At 44.1% G+C, this 16,287-nt stretch overlaps 1 protein-coding gene across 6 annotated transcripts in view; it reads left to right on the top strand.

Moving 5' to 3' along the window:
• PRDM2 (PR/SET domain 2) overlaps positions 1-16,287 on the top strand; it is a 145,743-nt gene that overhangs the window by 113,763 nt on the left and 15,693 nt on the right. For 5 of the 6 annotated variants that reach the window (XM_054009051.1, XM_054009050.1, XM_054009043.1 and 2 more), the window contains one exon: positions 1,350-2,436. The exons of the other annotated variant lie outside the window; for it this stretch is intronic. The gene's annotated coding sequence lies outside the window, so the exon portion shown is untranslated. Of the gene's footprint in view, positions 1-1,349; positions 2,437-16,287 lie in introns of those variants that run through there. 6 annotated transcript variants of the gene reach the window in all.

The following is a 16,287-nucleotide window of genomic DNA, read 5'->3' as shown; positions in this document are numbered from 1 at the left end:
ATTTGCTTCTTTGGTAGGAGACATTTTTAATACAAAAAATAGAGCGCCATGATGCATTTTAAATACTTTCGGTCAGATCCTCAGCTGGTGTAAATCAGCAGAGTTTCATTGTAATCAAGGGAGTGACATAGATTTTCCTCAGCTGAGGATCTGGCCCAATCCCCCTAGTGATACTGAAATGACTCTCTTCTCCGTACGTCAGAGGAAGTTTTGACTAATCCAGTTAGTTGCAGAAGCCCAACTCGGTAGTAAAGTTTCTTGAAATCTGCTAAGATGCTGATGGATAGAACCTAGTGCAGGGGTCGGCAACCTTTCAGTAGTGGTGTGTCGAGTCTGCATTTATTCACCCTAATTTAAGGTTTCGTGTGCCAGTCATACATTTTAATGTTTTTTAGAAGGTCTCTTTTTCTGAGTCTATAATATATAACTAAACTATTGTTGTATGTAAAGTAAATAAGGCTTTTAAAATGTTTAAGAAGCGTCATTTAAAATTAAATTAAAATGCAGAGCCCCCCGGACCGGTGGCCAGGACCCGGGCAGTGTGAGTGCCACTGAAAATCAGCTCGCGTGCCGCCTTCGGCACATGTGCCGTAGGTTGCCTACCCCTGACCTAATGGATAGAACTCTAGACTGGGACTCAAGACCTGGATTTTAGTCCTGGCTCTGTCACTGGCCTGCTGGGTGACCTTGTGCAAGCCACCTCGTCTCTGTGCCTCCATTTCACCACATGCAAAATGGGGATAATGATACTGTGACCTCCTTTGGGATCTACTGATGAAAAGCACTACATAAGAGCGAGGTGGTATTATTACTAGTCATGTGAGTAAAGTTAAGTACATGTGCAAATGGCTGCAGGGTCGAGGCCCTGGATGGGTGCAGGGTCTTGTACCCTGAAATAGGTTTATATTTGGTTAAACTAAACTGTAAATGAAATAGAGAAAATTAGTATTATGGGGAAAAGTTAGTAGGATAAGAAAACCAAACTGCCTCCTGCACTGCCAGGAATGGTGGTGAATAGTAAAAAGTTGATTGGACAACTTTTGATTGGACAGTGATATCTGAGTTTCCCTTGTTGTTTCTTGTTGAATAGGGGAGACTTACTTTTCACATTCCACTTTGGGTAAATGGTGACTTTTCTATGGAGACCACCGTTATTCCAGGTGACTGTGTATTTGCAGGCACAGGACAGTGCTGAACTGAAAAGATAAGGCAAAGTAATCCTTCGATATCATAATCTGTTCTGTTCATTCCCAGTTCGAGTGGGACCTGGAGTTCCTCAGGAGAAAGAGGGGCCAATGGTATTCTGTGCCAGAAGCACTGGCACCTTGTCATATTTTCCTTCTTTGCAGAGAGCGAGCCATGAACTACAGAGGCCGGTGAGAGGCTGATTTTATAGCATCCCCTGCAATGTGAAGTCCACTCATCCAGAGCCAGTGGAACAGCATGGGAACACATTCAGAGGGAATTGTAGGTTGTTTGACCATGTTGGGAGGGCAGACAGATTTGGGCAATTCTTCTCTTTTTTGCTGGAATGTAGAGGGGTTGGACATACTATGCAATTACATTTTCAAAAGACTGTTGCATCATTTTATCTTCTAACTGTACTGTACATGCTATAGAACTGGGCAACCCATGGAAAATCCACCCAGTTGTGCAGAGTTTGCTGAGGTGTTCATATCCCAAATCTGTCGGTACCCCAGTCTGTCGAGTGTGTATCATGAGCTTTAAGATGTTGGAACATTGCAAAGGTGTGATGCCACCGCTTCTAGAAGATGGTAGGACCCACGTCTCCTGGAAACGCACCTGTTAAGTGGTCTCTGAAATGCAGTAATGGCCTCAGTCCAGTTTTCTAATGGAACAAGTGTTCATTTTGCAAAAAGCTTCTGTTACATTTAGCGCTAGCCTGGCACCCCGCCGTTGCTGCCATGACTGAGTTTTACAAACATTCCTAAAGTGCCCATTACAGTGCACAGTCCAAAGCAACCTCTTCTCCCAAACAGGGAGGTTAGTAGTTGTGACCCTCCATTAGAGCCCATCTAGTTTGGTTAGGCTTAGAGAGGAAGGAGCCATAATTGTGGACCAAGCCTGTAAAGACCAAGTTTCAGGGTGTTGCAGTTAGTGAGAAGGCTGAACAGAGATGTATTATCTCTTGCTCATAGAGGGCCATGTTCACGCAGGTCTGTCATAGGGCAGAGGTGCCCTCTTCCTGCTTCCACAAACTTCACCTTGGTAGTATACCGTTGAAGGGTTCCTTCTATGTTTCCTCAGTAATTAAGTACATATCTGCGCCCCATCAATGTAGTTTGAGAGGTTGGGATTTTCAAAGTAGATTATAAAGAGAATTTGGTGCCCAAGTTGCCTTGAAAGTCACTGGCAGTCAGATGCTGGACTCTACTTCTGGTGAGGGAATGATTTCCCTCCCCTCCCCCCCCCCCCCCCCCCCAAAAGTCAATGAAAACATTTTTTCCCAAAATCGTGGGAGGGTTTTGTTGGACAGCTAAATATGTGGAAACAAACAACAATAACAAATTCACAAGCCGCTTCTCCCCACCCTCCCAAAAAAAAAAAAAAAAAAAATGAAAAATGTTTTTTCTCAACATTGCTGAATCTTTTTTGCTTGTTTTTGTGTCTCAGTGAAAAACATAACATGAAAGTTTTCAACAAAAATGGAATTTGTTTTCACAAAAATATTCTGTTTAGCCAAAAAACATTGGAAAAGTGCTGATGCCCATAGGCTGTTTTCCGAATCCTAGCTGGAGTGCTTTCCAAGTGTAATTGGCATGGAGGGCATATGGAGAGAGGCAGGCTCCCACACACTAAGGACTGAATGAACCATAAAGAGTCAGATCCCTTCTACCACTGAAGTCGTGCCTGCAGATCACGGCTGAAGGACCCAAGAGGAGGGCACTGTGGGGAAAGCTTTTGCTGTTGCTGGTTGTTCTCTACCTCCCCCATATCCCAGGGATCTTATTCTCTAGCGCTTGTCCCATCTGGCATCTTTTGCCGGCACTAAATTCCCTTTAAAAAAAAAAATCATTACAAACTGCAGTTGAGATTTTCATAGCTGCTTAATGAATTTGGATGTCCCATTAAAAATGAATGTAAACTACATATCCAAAGCCACTGGGCAGCTTTGAAAATCTCAGCACACAGGTAAAACAATTTATGGGTCTTAGATATGTCTAGGAGCCTGCCCCATTGTACCTAATCTCCAAGTTACGGGCATTTAGCGTCATCTAAAGGTCTCCACAATAGACTCTGCTGCACTAGATTCAGCAAATTCTCTTTTCTTTCATTTACCTGTCCTTGTTTCTTCCTTTTTTCATGATCCAGAATTTGTATGGTAACACCCGCACTAGAGTTCTTTAGAAAAGGGACGATCTTCCTGTATGTTTTGACAGCACCTAACATTGTAGCAACAAATTAGAGAAAAATTCCAACCAAGAGCCTGTGTTTTAAAGCACCACTTTGAGGTATCCCTAAAGTTTTCCGTACAATGTTGTTAGACAACGAGCATGTTTACTAAGTGATGTATTTTCACTCGTCACTCAGGGGCTCTTGCTTAAGAGACACCTCATGTTGCAGCTGGAACTATACTTTAAAATAGCCCACTCTTGAGACCTCGCTCAGTATCTAGGAGTGGGCAAGGTGTGTTTAAAAATGGAGATTCTGGCTTGGATTCTGCTGGACTTAGTGCCTTTAAGGCAGACCATGACATTATTCGAGCTGAATTTTGTGCCGTTTACTTTTCTTTGTTTTTTAGAGCGATATTAATGATACTGTTCAAGAAACTCAAGGAGAGAAGTGTGTAAATGTTGTGCTATATGAATACTTTTCCCAGAGCAGTTTTGGTTTACCATGCAAACCTGTAAATATGTATTTACAATTTTAAAAGCACGTCTTTACGTCCCTATTGTAAATGCTCCATTTTTAAAGTTTTATATCTTGTTATTTCACTAAAGATTGCAGCACCCAGCTTGACATTGTCAGTCCACACTAAAAATCCATTACAGTCTGAGAAAAATCTCCACACCAACCAGAAATGTTCCATTGTTGCAGTAAACTTTTCAGTTTTCCCTCAAACAACAAAAGAAGATTCTTTGGGGGCAGGGAGTCCATCTTTGCACAACAATTGATTCAAACTCATAGCATTTCTATATGATGATGGGGACTTTTCATCTCTGCATATTCAGGAAAATTCACCATTGTTTTCCAGGGCAGAATTTCAATTTTGCAACAACCCTCCACCATGCCTGCTGGTGAAACTTGTGAAATTTTGCCTTTTACTTCCTCCCCCCAAAATCACACATTCTCATGAAAATTCAAGGAGGGGGGGAACCCTCAGGTTTTGCATGTAGAAATTTGCTAGGCTGACACTGGTAGCTCTGAGGCACTCTCATGACACTTGTTTTTAAAATAAAAATTTCAGTATAAACAATGTGAAGACGTGGTGGTACCTGGTGGGGCTTGAGTTCTGAACGTTGCTCTGGAAAACCGAAGACTGTCTGCCATGTAAAGAAAAAACAATAAACAAATGTGACAAATTGCTGTGATGGAATGGTTACTGACTTGCCAGCACTTTCAGTGTCCCAGGTTTGAATCACAGCCATGCAAAAGGAAGGGCTGAAATGGAGAATCCCTTTATTGGTATCTCCTGTAACTTAAATGTGGCCAAAGGATTTTTTTTTTTTTTTTTTGGAGGCGGGAGAATGGAGGGGAGAAAATCGCTGTAAATAAATTAATATTCCGGGTGTCAATACCTGCTAATAATTATGAATAGGAAAGGCTGAGTGCTCCCTTTGTGTCCTCACCATCTGCCATCTTTTTGGACAAAGCCAAAGCATCACCCAAGCCTCCATGTTCTTTGGGCCCTCCACCCACCACTCCACCAGCTTTCTCTGCTCCTGCAGAGAGCAAAGATTCCTGCGTTCTCAGGGATGTGTTGACACTCACTATGTGAAGATGCAGCAGCATGGTCTAGTGGATAAACCACTGGCCTTGGGCTCAGGAGATCAGGGTTCTGTTCCTGGCTCTTGCAGTGACCTCGGGCAAATGATTTCCCATCTGTGTCCCTTCCAAGCCTTTGTCTGGTCTATTTAGATTATAAGCTCCTTGGGGCAGGGACTCTTTCTTATCATGTTTGTACAGCTCCCAGCACAACAATCTTGGTGGGGGCTTCTATGAACCACCACAATATGTACAAATAATAATTTAAACCAGACACAGCTTATCTGAGAAAAAAGAGCCAGATGAAATAAACCGGAGCATTTTAATGGTGCGTCATCTGGACACAGACTGCAAAAAGTTATTCTAATAGGGGTTAGAGAGTTTGTTAATGGAGAGAAATTTCAATGATCACACTATGCCTGCTCTTGTCAGCGCTCACAACTAGGGTGACCAGACAGCAAGTGTGAAAAATCAGGACGGGGTGGGGGGTAATAGGAGCCCATATATAAAAAAGCCCCAAATATCAGGACTGTCCCTATAAAATCAGGACATCTGGTCACCCTACTCACAACTTTTCCTTCCAGTCTGCTGGAGTTCTCCAAGAGTCCCCATTTCCCACTTTTAGGAGGTAGCCTTCTGTTTTAAAGAGAACTCAGGTTCTTGATCTTTCCAAACCCTCCTTTGTCCAACTGTCTGGAGTTAGTCATGTCATCTATGCAAGCTCACTCTTCTCTCCTTTGATTGCCCCCCCCTTTTAGACCCCCCCCCCCCACACAAACCCCAAGTAAGGGTCCATTGCTCAATCTGTGTCTATGCAAACGTGTCTGATGTTGGTTCCTCAGACCCCTCTCTCAGGGAGTAGTAGGGCTAGGAAAAAAATCCATTATTCATACAGAACAGTATACATATTCAGAAACGGAACAGAATTAGAAGTCAGCAGTTCAGCTGTATCCATCCATCCCAGCCAGACTGAGTCTTTATATGCCATTCTTCATCCCCAGCTTGTAGTTGTTATCTCCTGAAAATGAGCTGTCCAGAGTTAAATGCCGCTAGATTGCTAATTGTGATGGTGTTGCTGGAATGTACTTGGATGCTTGAACATGACAAACGGCCTGTGACGATCCATCCACCTTGCCAGTGTTTCCACAATGACGTTCCCCCTCGCCCACACCAAATGTAAATCTCATAATCATACATTATGCAGCGCGTGCACTTGGTATCAGAGAATTATATGTATTCATGGCTTGCATATGATTTTTCAGCTAAGGTCAAGGCAAAACTCAAATGAATAGTCAAAGCCAGGCAAAAGGTGCCCTTTACAGGAATTGTGATAATGAACAGTTGGGGCTTATCCAGTTCCCATTAGGGGTCTGCGTTACAGAAGAGACCTCATTCTAACTGGCACCTTTGCTGGACCTCTCAGCAGAGGAGCCATGAATGAAAGACCCAAAGGGACAATCAATGTCACCTATTGGGGAAGTCCTTCCAAGACAGGGTTTTAGACTCCAAAGCTCACAGAGAAAGGGAAGCAAGGCACTGAAGAGTCTGGCATAGCTTCCCTAACCCAAGACCACCTGCCATCCAGGTGAGAGAGGCTGGGGATCATAGGAATAGAGAGAAGGGGAGTGGGATGGAGGGTAGGATTTTTAGTGGAACATTTCTCATCTGAACGCCTTCTCTGAGGTCTGCTCTAGAACTGGATGAAGGTGAGTAGGCTGTGGAGAAGGGTTCCCTGAACCGGTTCATCCATCTCTGTTACAGAACAAGCACGTTCAGTGTTGAACAAATTAGTGGTTTGAAAAGGAGATTCTATGCCATTCCTTATGGTGCACTGTCTGTATATGGCTAGAAGGCTTATTATGGTTTTTAAAGGCGGGGTGGGGAGGGCTCATTATTAGTTAATTCATTTCAGCAGCATCTTTCATTTTAGGAATAATGGTAGATTTATTGAGCCATTCCACGGGGAGTATTTGAGGGGTAGTTTTGAGGCTAAAAGCGGTAGGTTTTTCCTTTTGACATCCGGAGATTCCTTCATGCCCCATCAGACTGCCTTGTTACTTAACTCACCACTTTATGTTCTCGTTGATCAATGCTGTTAGCTCGTTTGAAGCTGCATACCGAAGTCAATGGGCTGTCTTTTGCCCGCAGTCCACTGTTGAAGCCTTGATGGTTTTTTAAAACCCTAGTTTCAATTAAGTGATGAGCAAAACCAGACTTCTCTGACCATAAATCTCTCACTGCATGAGAGCGGGTCTGTAGTGTTCTTTAGCTGGCTAGCTAGATGTCATTTGCTCTCAGGTGCTGTCCAAGCGGCAGCACTAATCTGCCCTTTGAAAGGAATGAAGACAGGCTTGGTGTTTTGGGCTTGTGGCAGAAGAGTACCTCCACAAAGATGGGGAAAAACCCTCCAAATATTACTGGGGCTGCTCTTGTGGCACAACAACGATCATCCACAGCTGTAGGCTCCAGGGTGACAAAAGCTGGAGATGATGAAGCAGCCGGTGAACAAACCCTTTGGGGAAAAAAAATCTCAGCCATGCCTCTAAGGACAGAGGAGAGAGAGTCTCACAGGAGGGGAGAACCTGGTTGATCTATTACAATCTTTGATGTCAATGTCTAGATAATGTTCCTTGTAGGCTGTGTCTGGAGAACAGCACATGTAAAGGTTAAAACAATTAAACAAGGAAGACACTTGCAAGTGTCTGGATCCCCTAACAGCTTGTCACTACATATTAGACACGGGGCAAGCTCCTGAGGGGACAGACTAGAAACAGTGTAAGAGTCAAGCACTAAGTAACACACTTTCCTTGTTTATGGGGAAGGGAGCCTTTTGCCTGGTCACTGGTTTGAGTCTAGCCTAGATCAGGGACCAAAGGTCACCACTAGCTGATGGCTAGCGGCCTCTGTGAAACAAGCAGGGGGTGCTCTCGGTCTCTAGCGGACAGCAGTGCACGCACATGACCCATCACAGCTGGTGCTGTCAGCAGAGAGGCCAAGAACTGAATAGCTCCAGGAAGACTGAACTATCCCCCCCACACCACCACCACCACCTGCCCTAGAGATGGTCCTCCCAGTCAGGGATGAGCGAGCTTGGAAGGGGAGTGTGGCCAGGGGAAGCTTGCTGTGGAACAGAGCTTTCAGACCACAAAGGGTGTCTGCTTGGCTGTAGATGATTAATGAAAGGCAGCACCTGCCATGGTCAGCTTGTTGAAAAGCAGAGCAGGTGGGAGCAAGCAGGCGTTTGGAGAGTTTTGTGGCAATTCTTTATATTTCAAACCCAAGTTCTACTAAGCTGTCTTGGTGCCTGTTGTGCTCCTTCTTTGGAAGAAGGGAAGAATTCCTCTCAAGAGTAAGACCGCCCGGGAATGACTGCCCTTTGCATTTGGAGGCTGAAGTAAATCACACTGGTTCTTCCTCCCAGGTACACGTTTCCTATAGGATTTGTTGTGCTGCTCTACTAAGCTGTTAGTCACCTTGACTTTGTAGCATCTTTGTTATGTGGTTGTTAATGAATCTCTCTGTAAGAAGTCTTTGCTATGCTTTGGTAAATGCTCCATTTGGGAAAGTTTAGGGAGGTTTGTATCCTTTTATTTAAAAAAAAAAAAGTATGTATTGTGTTTTCATCAGCTATTGGAATCGCCTTCTGCAGAAAGTGTTGGGCCCATCAAAGTTATTTTCACATAAGAGCAAGTGATAAAGAAGGGAAGAAGTAATCTTTACAATCCTGCCACTGACCACACAGTGCTGTGCAAGTGAATAGTAGGTTTGAGGCTCCACCAACCAAATAGACTGGAACCTTTTAATGAGCACTTAACTCCCTACCAGTTTTTCCCCAACAGGAAGGGAAAGAAATGCACTCCTGAAGGAGGGGCGTTCAGCCAGGAACTAGAGGGCAATGAAGTTAGCATAGTTCCTTTTGGGGTGTAACCTATGAAGGGCCAGATTCTCTGCTGCCCTGGACAATGTGTCGTCACTTGCACCTGTTCTGATCTAGCAGCAATTCACTCCTACTTTGCCCTTGCTCTGTGCAGCTATGGCTCTGTATAGTGCAGGGCAGTGGAGAATCTAGCCTAAAGTCTCTCAACTCCTTCCTATCCTGTCCAATTGGATTTGCCTATTGCAGAACTTTTCTAAGCCAGCAGCATGACACAATATTTGTGTTGCAAGGCAAACGCCCCACTGCGATGATTCATCTGCCAAACTTGCTTGCTCTGTTACATGCCACATTGGGGCTGGTTCAGCAGGCTCTTCCTGCTACAAGAGTCGGTCCACCCAAACGACTGCTGTTTAGCTACCGTACAGAAAACCATGAATGAGGCAGGGCAGTTAGACTTGGGATGAGGAGACCTGGCTTCAGTTCCCTGCTCCACCACAGATTTCCTGTATGACTTGAGCAAGTCATGTTGTACCTCGGTTCCCCGTCTGCATAATGGGGATAGTAGTTCCCCTCAGGGGTGTTGAGTATAAATGCATGAGACTGTAGGGTTTTTAGACACCCCAGTATGGGGCCAGAGAAGTACTTTTGATACTGGGTTTTTTTAGACCGCCGAGAAGATGACAATGAAATTTTCTTTCAAAATGCCAGCAAATGAAATCCTTACATACCAAATTTCCACTCCCCCTCACAGGGAGGGTGGTATTCACCCTACTAACAAATGCTTCTCTTCATACCTTTACATCCACCTAACTGTGCAGAAACCAAAGCCTCCATCTAGCTGCAAGAGGCAGCTCTCTGTTTTGATCCACCTGCAGAACCCTGGCTTATGTGATGAGTAAATCTGAGTTCTCCAGCCACACACTCACCCTGAATGCTTGTCTCCTGAACGTCCGGAGTCTTCAAATACCAAACGCTGGGGCTCAAACCCATCTCGAGTTTGTCTCACAGCAGTTGCTTCGTTTAAAAGTGACTTTAGTTATTTTCTTGGAATGTGGCTTATGCTGCTGGCATCAAACAACTTCCTGCCAAGAACTACTCTCCTAATGACTCTTCACTGTATTTCCCCCCTTCCTTTTGTTCCTAAACTGCAAGTCATGAATGACACATCTATTTCCAGTGCACATGAATTGAATCCCAGGAGAGACTCTTTAAATGTGCAGTAATTCTCATGTGCATTTGAACTTGCTTGGGGCTGCAAACGGAGAGAACAGCAAAAATTCTCTAACACTTTGCCAGTCAGTGTTTTTCAGTAATGATACAATTGCTTGTTTCCATGTCCTGCTGGTGAATTTCAGTGAAAATCATGAGTTAATTCCTCCTTGTTCCATTTAAACTCCTCCTCTTCTGTTCCTGCATCTTCTCCCATACGGGAGCACTGCATGGCATAGCACCCATAGTTTGTGCAGGGATTCTTCCAGAGGGGGGTGGGTGGGTGGGTGTGTGTGTGTGTGTGTGTGTGTGCGCGCGCGCGCACACAGAGTGAAAAGCATGTTATAATAAAATAATCCATTTTCTTGCTGGAACAGCTCCTTGCATATTGTGCCATCCTGCTCTGACCTGTATATTGAGCCCTCTGCTATATGCTTGTTCTTCCACTCAGGTAACTAAACATGGAAGAAAAACCGGTACCAAGTGGGTTGCATTTATCAAGGCCTGGCCTTATGTGAATTGCTTCCACTCTGCACTCACTTTAGACTTTCTGTGCTAATCTTGCAGAAAGCTTCGCATCGCAAGACTTCTTGACTTCCTGTCAGATCCACTAAGCGTCAGCATGGGGAAAATAAGTTGCTACATCTTCATAGAATGATATTAAGGACCCTGTCAGCAGGGATATTAGTCATTCCAGACAGAGTGCTACTAAAGGTGAAATAGCTGAATTTTCTCTTTGTCAAATCACCCAGTTCCTTGGTTTAACTTGGTTTAAAGTTACCAAATTGCCAGGGATATTCTATCAAGGGAAACATTTCAATGGACAGATCTGTTGGATCCAGTCCTGGCCTGTCTCTGTACAGGACATGTTGAAAGCCCTATTGCTTCAGACATAGTAGATGGATAGGAAGGATAGACAGGGGAAAAAGGGAGGAGGTGTTGCCTTATATATTAAAAATGTACACACTTGGACTGAGGTGGAGGTGGACATAGGAGACGGAAGTGTTGAGAGTCTCTGGGTTAGGCTAAAAGGGGTAAAAAACAAGGGTGATGTCATGCTAGGAGTCTACTACAGGCCACCTAACCAGGTGGATGAGGCTTTTTTTAAACTTACAAAATCATCCAAAGCCCAAGATTTGGTAGTGATGGGGGACTTCAACTATCCAAATATATGTTGGGGAAAATAACACAGCGGGGCACAGACTATCCAACAAATTCTTGGACTGCATTGCAGACAACTTTTTTATTTCAGAAGGTTGAAAAAGCTACTAGGGGGGAAGCTGTTCTAGATTTGATTTTAACAAATAGGGAGGAACTCATTGAGAATTTGAAAGTAGAAGGCAGCTTGGGTGAAAGTGATCATGAAATCACAGAGTTTGAAATTCTAAGGAAGGGTAGAAGGGAGTACAGCAAAATAGAGACAATGGATTTCAGGAAGGCGGATTTTGGTAAGCTCAGAGAGCTGATAGGTAAGGTCCCATGGGAATCAAGACTGAGGGGAAAAATAACTGAGGAGAGTTGGCAGTTTTTCAAAGGGACACTATTAAGGGCCCAAAAGCAAGCTATTCCGCTGGTTAGGAAAGATAGAAAATGTGGCAAAAGACCACCTTGGCTTAACCATGAGATCTTGCATGATCTAAAAAATAAAAAGGAGTCATATTAAAAAATGGAAACTAGGACAGATTACAAAGGATGAATACAGGCAAACAACACAGGAATGCAGGGGCAAAATTAGAAAGGCAAAGGCACAAAATGAGCTCAAACTAGCTACGGGAATAAAGGGAAACAAGAAGACTTTTTATCAATACATTAGAAACAAGAGGAAGACCAAGGACAGGGTAGGCCCATTGCTCAGTGAAGACAGAGAAACAGGAACAGGAAACTTGGAAATGGCATAGATGCTTAATGACTTCTTTGTTTCTGTCTTCACCGAGAAGTCTGAAGGAATGCCTAACCTAGTGAATGCTAATGGGAAGGGGGTAGATTTAGCAGATAAAATAAAAAAAGAACAAGTTAAAAATCACTTAGAAAAGTTAGATGCCTGCAAGTCACCAGGGCCTGATGAAATGCATCCTAGAATGCTCAAGGAGCTAATAGAGGAGGTATCTGAGCCTCTAGCTATTATCTTTGGAAAATCATGGGAGACAGGAGAGATTCCAGAAGATTGGAAAAGGGCAAATATAGTGCCCATCTATAAAAAGGGAAATAAAAACAACCCAGGAAACTACAGACCAGTTAGTTTAACTTCTGTGCCAGGGAAGATAATAGAGCAAGTAATTAAGGAAATCATCTGCAAACACTTGGAAGGTGGTAAGATGATACTGAATAGCCAGCATGGATTTGTAAAGAACAAATCCTGTCAAACCAATCTGATAGCTTTCTTTGATAGGATAACGAGCCTTGTGGATAAGGGAGAAGCTGTGGATGTGGTATACCTAGACTTTAGTAAGGCATTTGATATGGTCTCACATGATATTCTTATCGATAAACTAGGCAAATACAATTTAGATGGGGCTACTAACACTGGAATAAACTGCCAAGGGAGGTTGTGGAATCTCCATCACTGGAGATATTTGAGTAGGTTAGATAAATATCTATCAGGGATGGTCTAGACAGTATTTGGTCCTGCCATGAGGGCTGGGGACTGGACTCGATGACCTCTTGAGGTCCCTTCCAGTCCTAGAATCTGTGTGGGCCCTCCTCCCAAGGGAGATGCTAGATTCTCTGTTAGTCAGGGCTTAAAAGTAGAATGGACAAAATGTGTGTAGATGTGCTGTAGGGTACAATGTTGCCTTTGACCCCAGTGAGCTAACATGTTTCTTCCATGTTCTCTGGGATGCCATAGCCATAAACTTTCAGTAGTGAATGGAACTTGGCATCACTTTCCTTTGTCACACACTTGCACTGATACTACAAAAATGACAGCAAGGACATTAGATTTCCTCTACACGCTTGTACTGAAGCTAAAGAGCAAAATATCTGCCTTGGAGCTTAATTCTACCCTTGGATAATGACTGTGTACCATGTGTTATAAAACTGGTGCAAATGCAATAGGTACAGTATGCAGCAATGGGACCTCTATGTTCATAGTTTGAATGACTGTAGCAACCAGAAGCCCCAGTGGAGAGCAGGTCCCTAGTGTGCTAGGTGCTGTAAGGACACATAGTAACGTGATCCCTGCCCCCAAGGAGATAATTTAGCAGGCTCAAACTCTTAATCCACGCTGACACCATCATGACCAGCACTCTGCCAAGGATACACAGAACAGCTGTAGAAATGGAAGAACATCTATTTGGCCGAAGAATCATTGACCTTGTTAATATTCTGCCTTAATGACTAGGCTTTGCCCTAGGATTCAAGGTGAAAATTCACAGGGATACTGTCAGTCAGGGTCAGCAAATCTAGAACTCAGCATTGAGTTTTGAGTGGTCAGACCTAGATTTCCCCCCTGCCCCATCCTCTGTTTTAGGGCCATGTCAGAAGTGAGCTGCTAGCAGTGGCCGTGTTGACTGGCTGGCCCTGTGACTTTCTTCAGGAGACAGTGTTTCCAGGATGTGACAACAAGATAGCCCCAGTAATATGCTCGAAGGGCAGAAAGTCTTTGGAGCTTAGAGACTGTTCATATTGATTCTCCAGGCACTTCACGAATGCGCCCAGTGCATGAACACTTGATATCTGGAGGAGGGTGGGAGTAATCCAGTTTCCTGGGTGTTACTTTGTTTTAGGTAGAAGTTTGCAGCATATATTTAGCGGGATATCATCGCTTTTATGCCCCATTGGGTTGAGACCTTGCCTTGCTGACCTTTTTATCAGAAGCTAGGGGAGCATCGAGATGTAAAGGGAGAGAATGCGCAGTAACAATGTAAAATGGTGATGGCCTGATTTCCACAGGGGCCAAGCAACTGCAGCTCCCACTGGTTTCAGCTGGAGTTGGGAGTGCACAACACCTTAAAACTAAGCATCAAGTATCTTCACAAGGCTTGCCCTGTCCCCATCCCTATTCTTGTGCTTCAAGTACTTCATGGGTTGGTGGTGGATCAGGTTATCAACACCTCACTAGAATTTACTGTTTCTACTGTGGCATTTCCAATCACAGCCCTACAATACTAGAGGTGGTGCGATCTAGCATTTACAGTGGGGTTTTCCAAGCACTCTGTGTTGGCTTAACTCTGCTCCCATTAAAATAGTCAAAATCCCTTTGCCTTTAATGGGAGCAGAGTCAGGCCAATGCTGAGTGAGATTGCAAGCTCTATCAGGCAGGGACTGCCTTCTGTTTGTACAGCTCCTAACGCAATGAATTCCTACCCAGCACTGGGGCTCCCAGGTGCAACTGCAAAAATAACTTTGAAAACTGAACCCTTAGTTGATATACAAGTTATAGGAGGGGAGGGATGGGAGGACAGGGGAAATAGTCACCGAGGTCTACATAGTCATGGGTAGCCACCAGCCTATGAATATTTGAGATACCTATTGCTGTTCCCACCCGCCACCTCTTTAGTCACTTAACACTCGGGGGGAAGAGGAGGGAGAGAGAAAGAAGCAGATCACATCAATGAGTGGGTGAAGGAAGTTATAACAAGAGGCGGATACACTGGTATTTAGAAGACAGAAAAGTTGATTGATTGTCTTAGTGTTTTATACTGCTGCTCTGCCTATAGTAAGTGAGTGCCTTCTGCGTAAAATAGACATGATAGTGAAGTGCCTGATAGCGTTAATTAGCTCACCCTTACCTAGAGGATCACTGGTTGCACACGTGAAATGGTCCCAAATAGCCTTCATCATTCAGAACAATAAATCTAACCTTCACTGGGGGAGTGAACCAGGAGGCTCTGCCTTTGGCAGCTTAGTAATTTCAAGGCTGCTCAAGAATATTGCCAAGAGTACTTGTACCCGCCAGTGCAGCCTGGTTTCTACCCCTTCCGTTCAGGCTTAAACGTCTTGACTTCTCCAACTCTTTACTGCACCGTGCACAATCCACAGGGAGCTACTGGCAAGAGCAAAGAGCTCACTCCGGCTCTGGCTGCTGTCCACGGCTGGTACTGAGGGAAATCTGCTGCTGTCTGCTTTTTCTTTGCTTCAAGGCAGGATCTCGGTTCCCCTGTCCTAGCTGCGGTTCACAACATGCCAAGAATAGAAACCCTACTCGAAGTGCCCACGAGACTGAGGAGCTAATGGAAAAGTCAGCCACCATTGATTCATGTTTGTGCTGCCACTTTCAAGGGGAATCTGGTTTGATCTTGCAGTAAGAGGAATCATTTACCGAGCTATTCCAAGAGACAAAAAGATTGGAGGAGTCTTCAAAACAACAAAAATCAAGTCTCAAATCTCCCTACGTGTACAATTCACTGTAAGTGCTAGAATAACCCCTCTCCAACATTGGAATGAACGGCAGCTACTAACCTATGTTGAGGATCCTATAAAACATACACACATCACAATATTGTAATGATGTAACAGGAATTCTCCCAACATTATAGGACATCTCAGATGAATGATAAGCATTTTACAGCTTGAATGAAGTTAAGAGTAGCTTTAAGGCACTAAACCGGGATTTGAGAGAGCTGGATTCAATTCCTGTCTCTGTCACTGTGACCTTGGGCAAGTCACTTAATTGGTTTCTGTTTCCCATCTGTTGGCCCCATTTTATGTAATTTGCAATTATCCATCTATGCTGCAATACCTACAAAACACTGGCCAGTGATTAGGTAGCTGGTGCTCTTCCTCCATCCATCATCACTCTCATTGTTGCCTTGTGTTCCCCCCATCTGTTAGTTGCACCAACCTCTAATCTCTTGTTTCAGATTGCAAGTCATCTGGGGCAGTAACCATCTTTTCCATGGGTGTACCGAGTATCTAGCACAATGGGGTCCTGATCCTGGAGCACCCCATAGCCTCTAGGTATTACTGGAATACAAATAACAAACCTTCTATGGTCTGTCTATCATAGATACTTAGCTGGCCATCACTGTACATAGCGCAGTCTCTAATGTAGTTATCCTCACAATACCCCTGGGAGGTAGGAAAATATTACCTCAATTTTACAGATGGGGGAGAGGCAAAGGCCCTGATCCTCACAGGTATTTAGGTGCCTATCTTCCATTGAAATGAATGGGAGAACTAGGGGCCACCAAATGAAATTAATAGGCAGCAGGTTTAAAACAAACAAAAGGGAGTATTTTTTTTTTTTTTACACAACGCACAGTCACCCCATGGAACTCCTTGCCAAAGGATGTTGTGAAGGCCAAAACTATAAC

Source organism: Malaclemys terrapin, chromosome 19 (genome assembly GCF_027887155.1).
Source record: "Malaclemys terrapin pileata isolate rMalTer1 chromosome 19, rMalTer1.hap1, whole genome shotgun sequence".
Classification (NCBI taxonomy): domain Eukaryota; kingdom Metazoa; phylum Chordata; order Testudines; family Emydidae; genus Malaclemys; species Malaclemys terrapin.
This window is presented reverse-complemented; position numbering and strand designations above follow the sequence as displayed.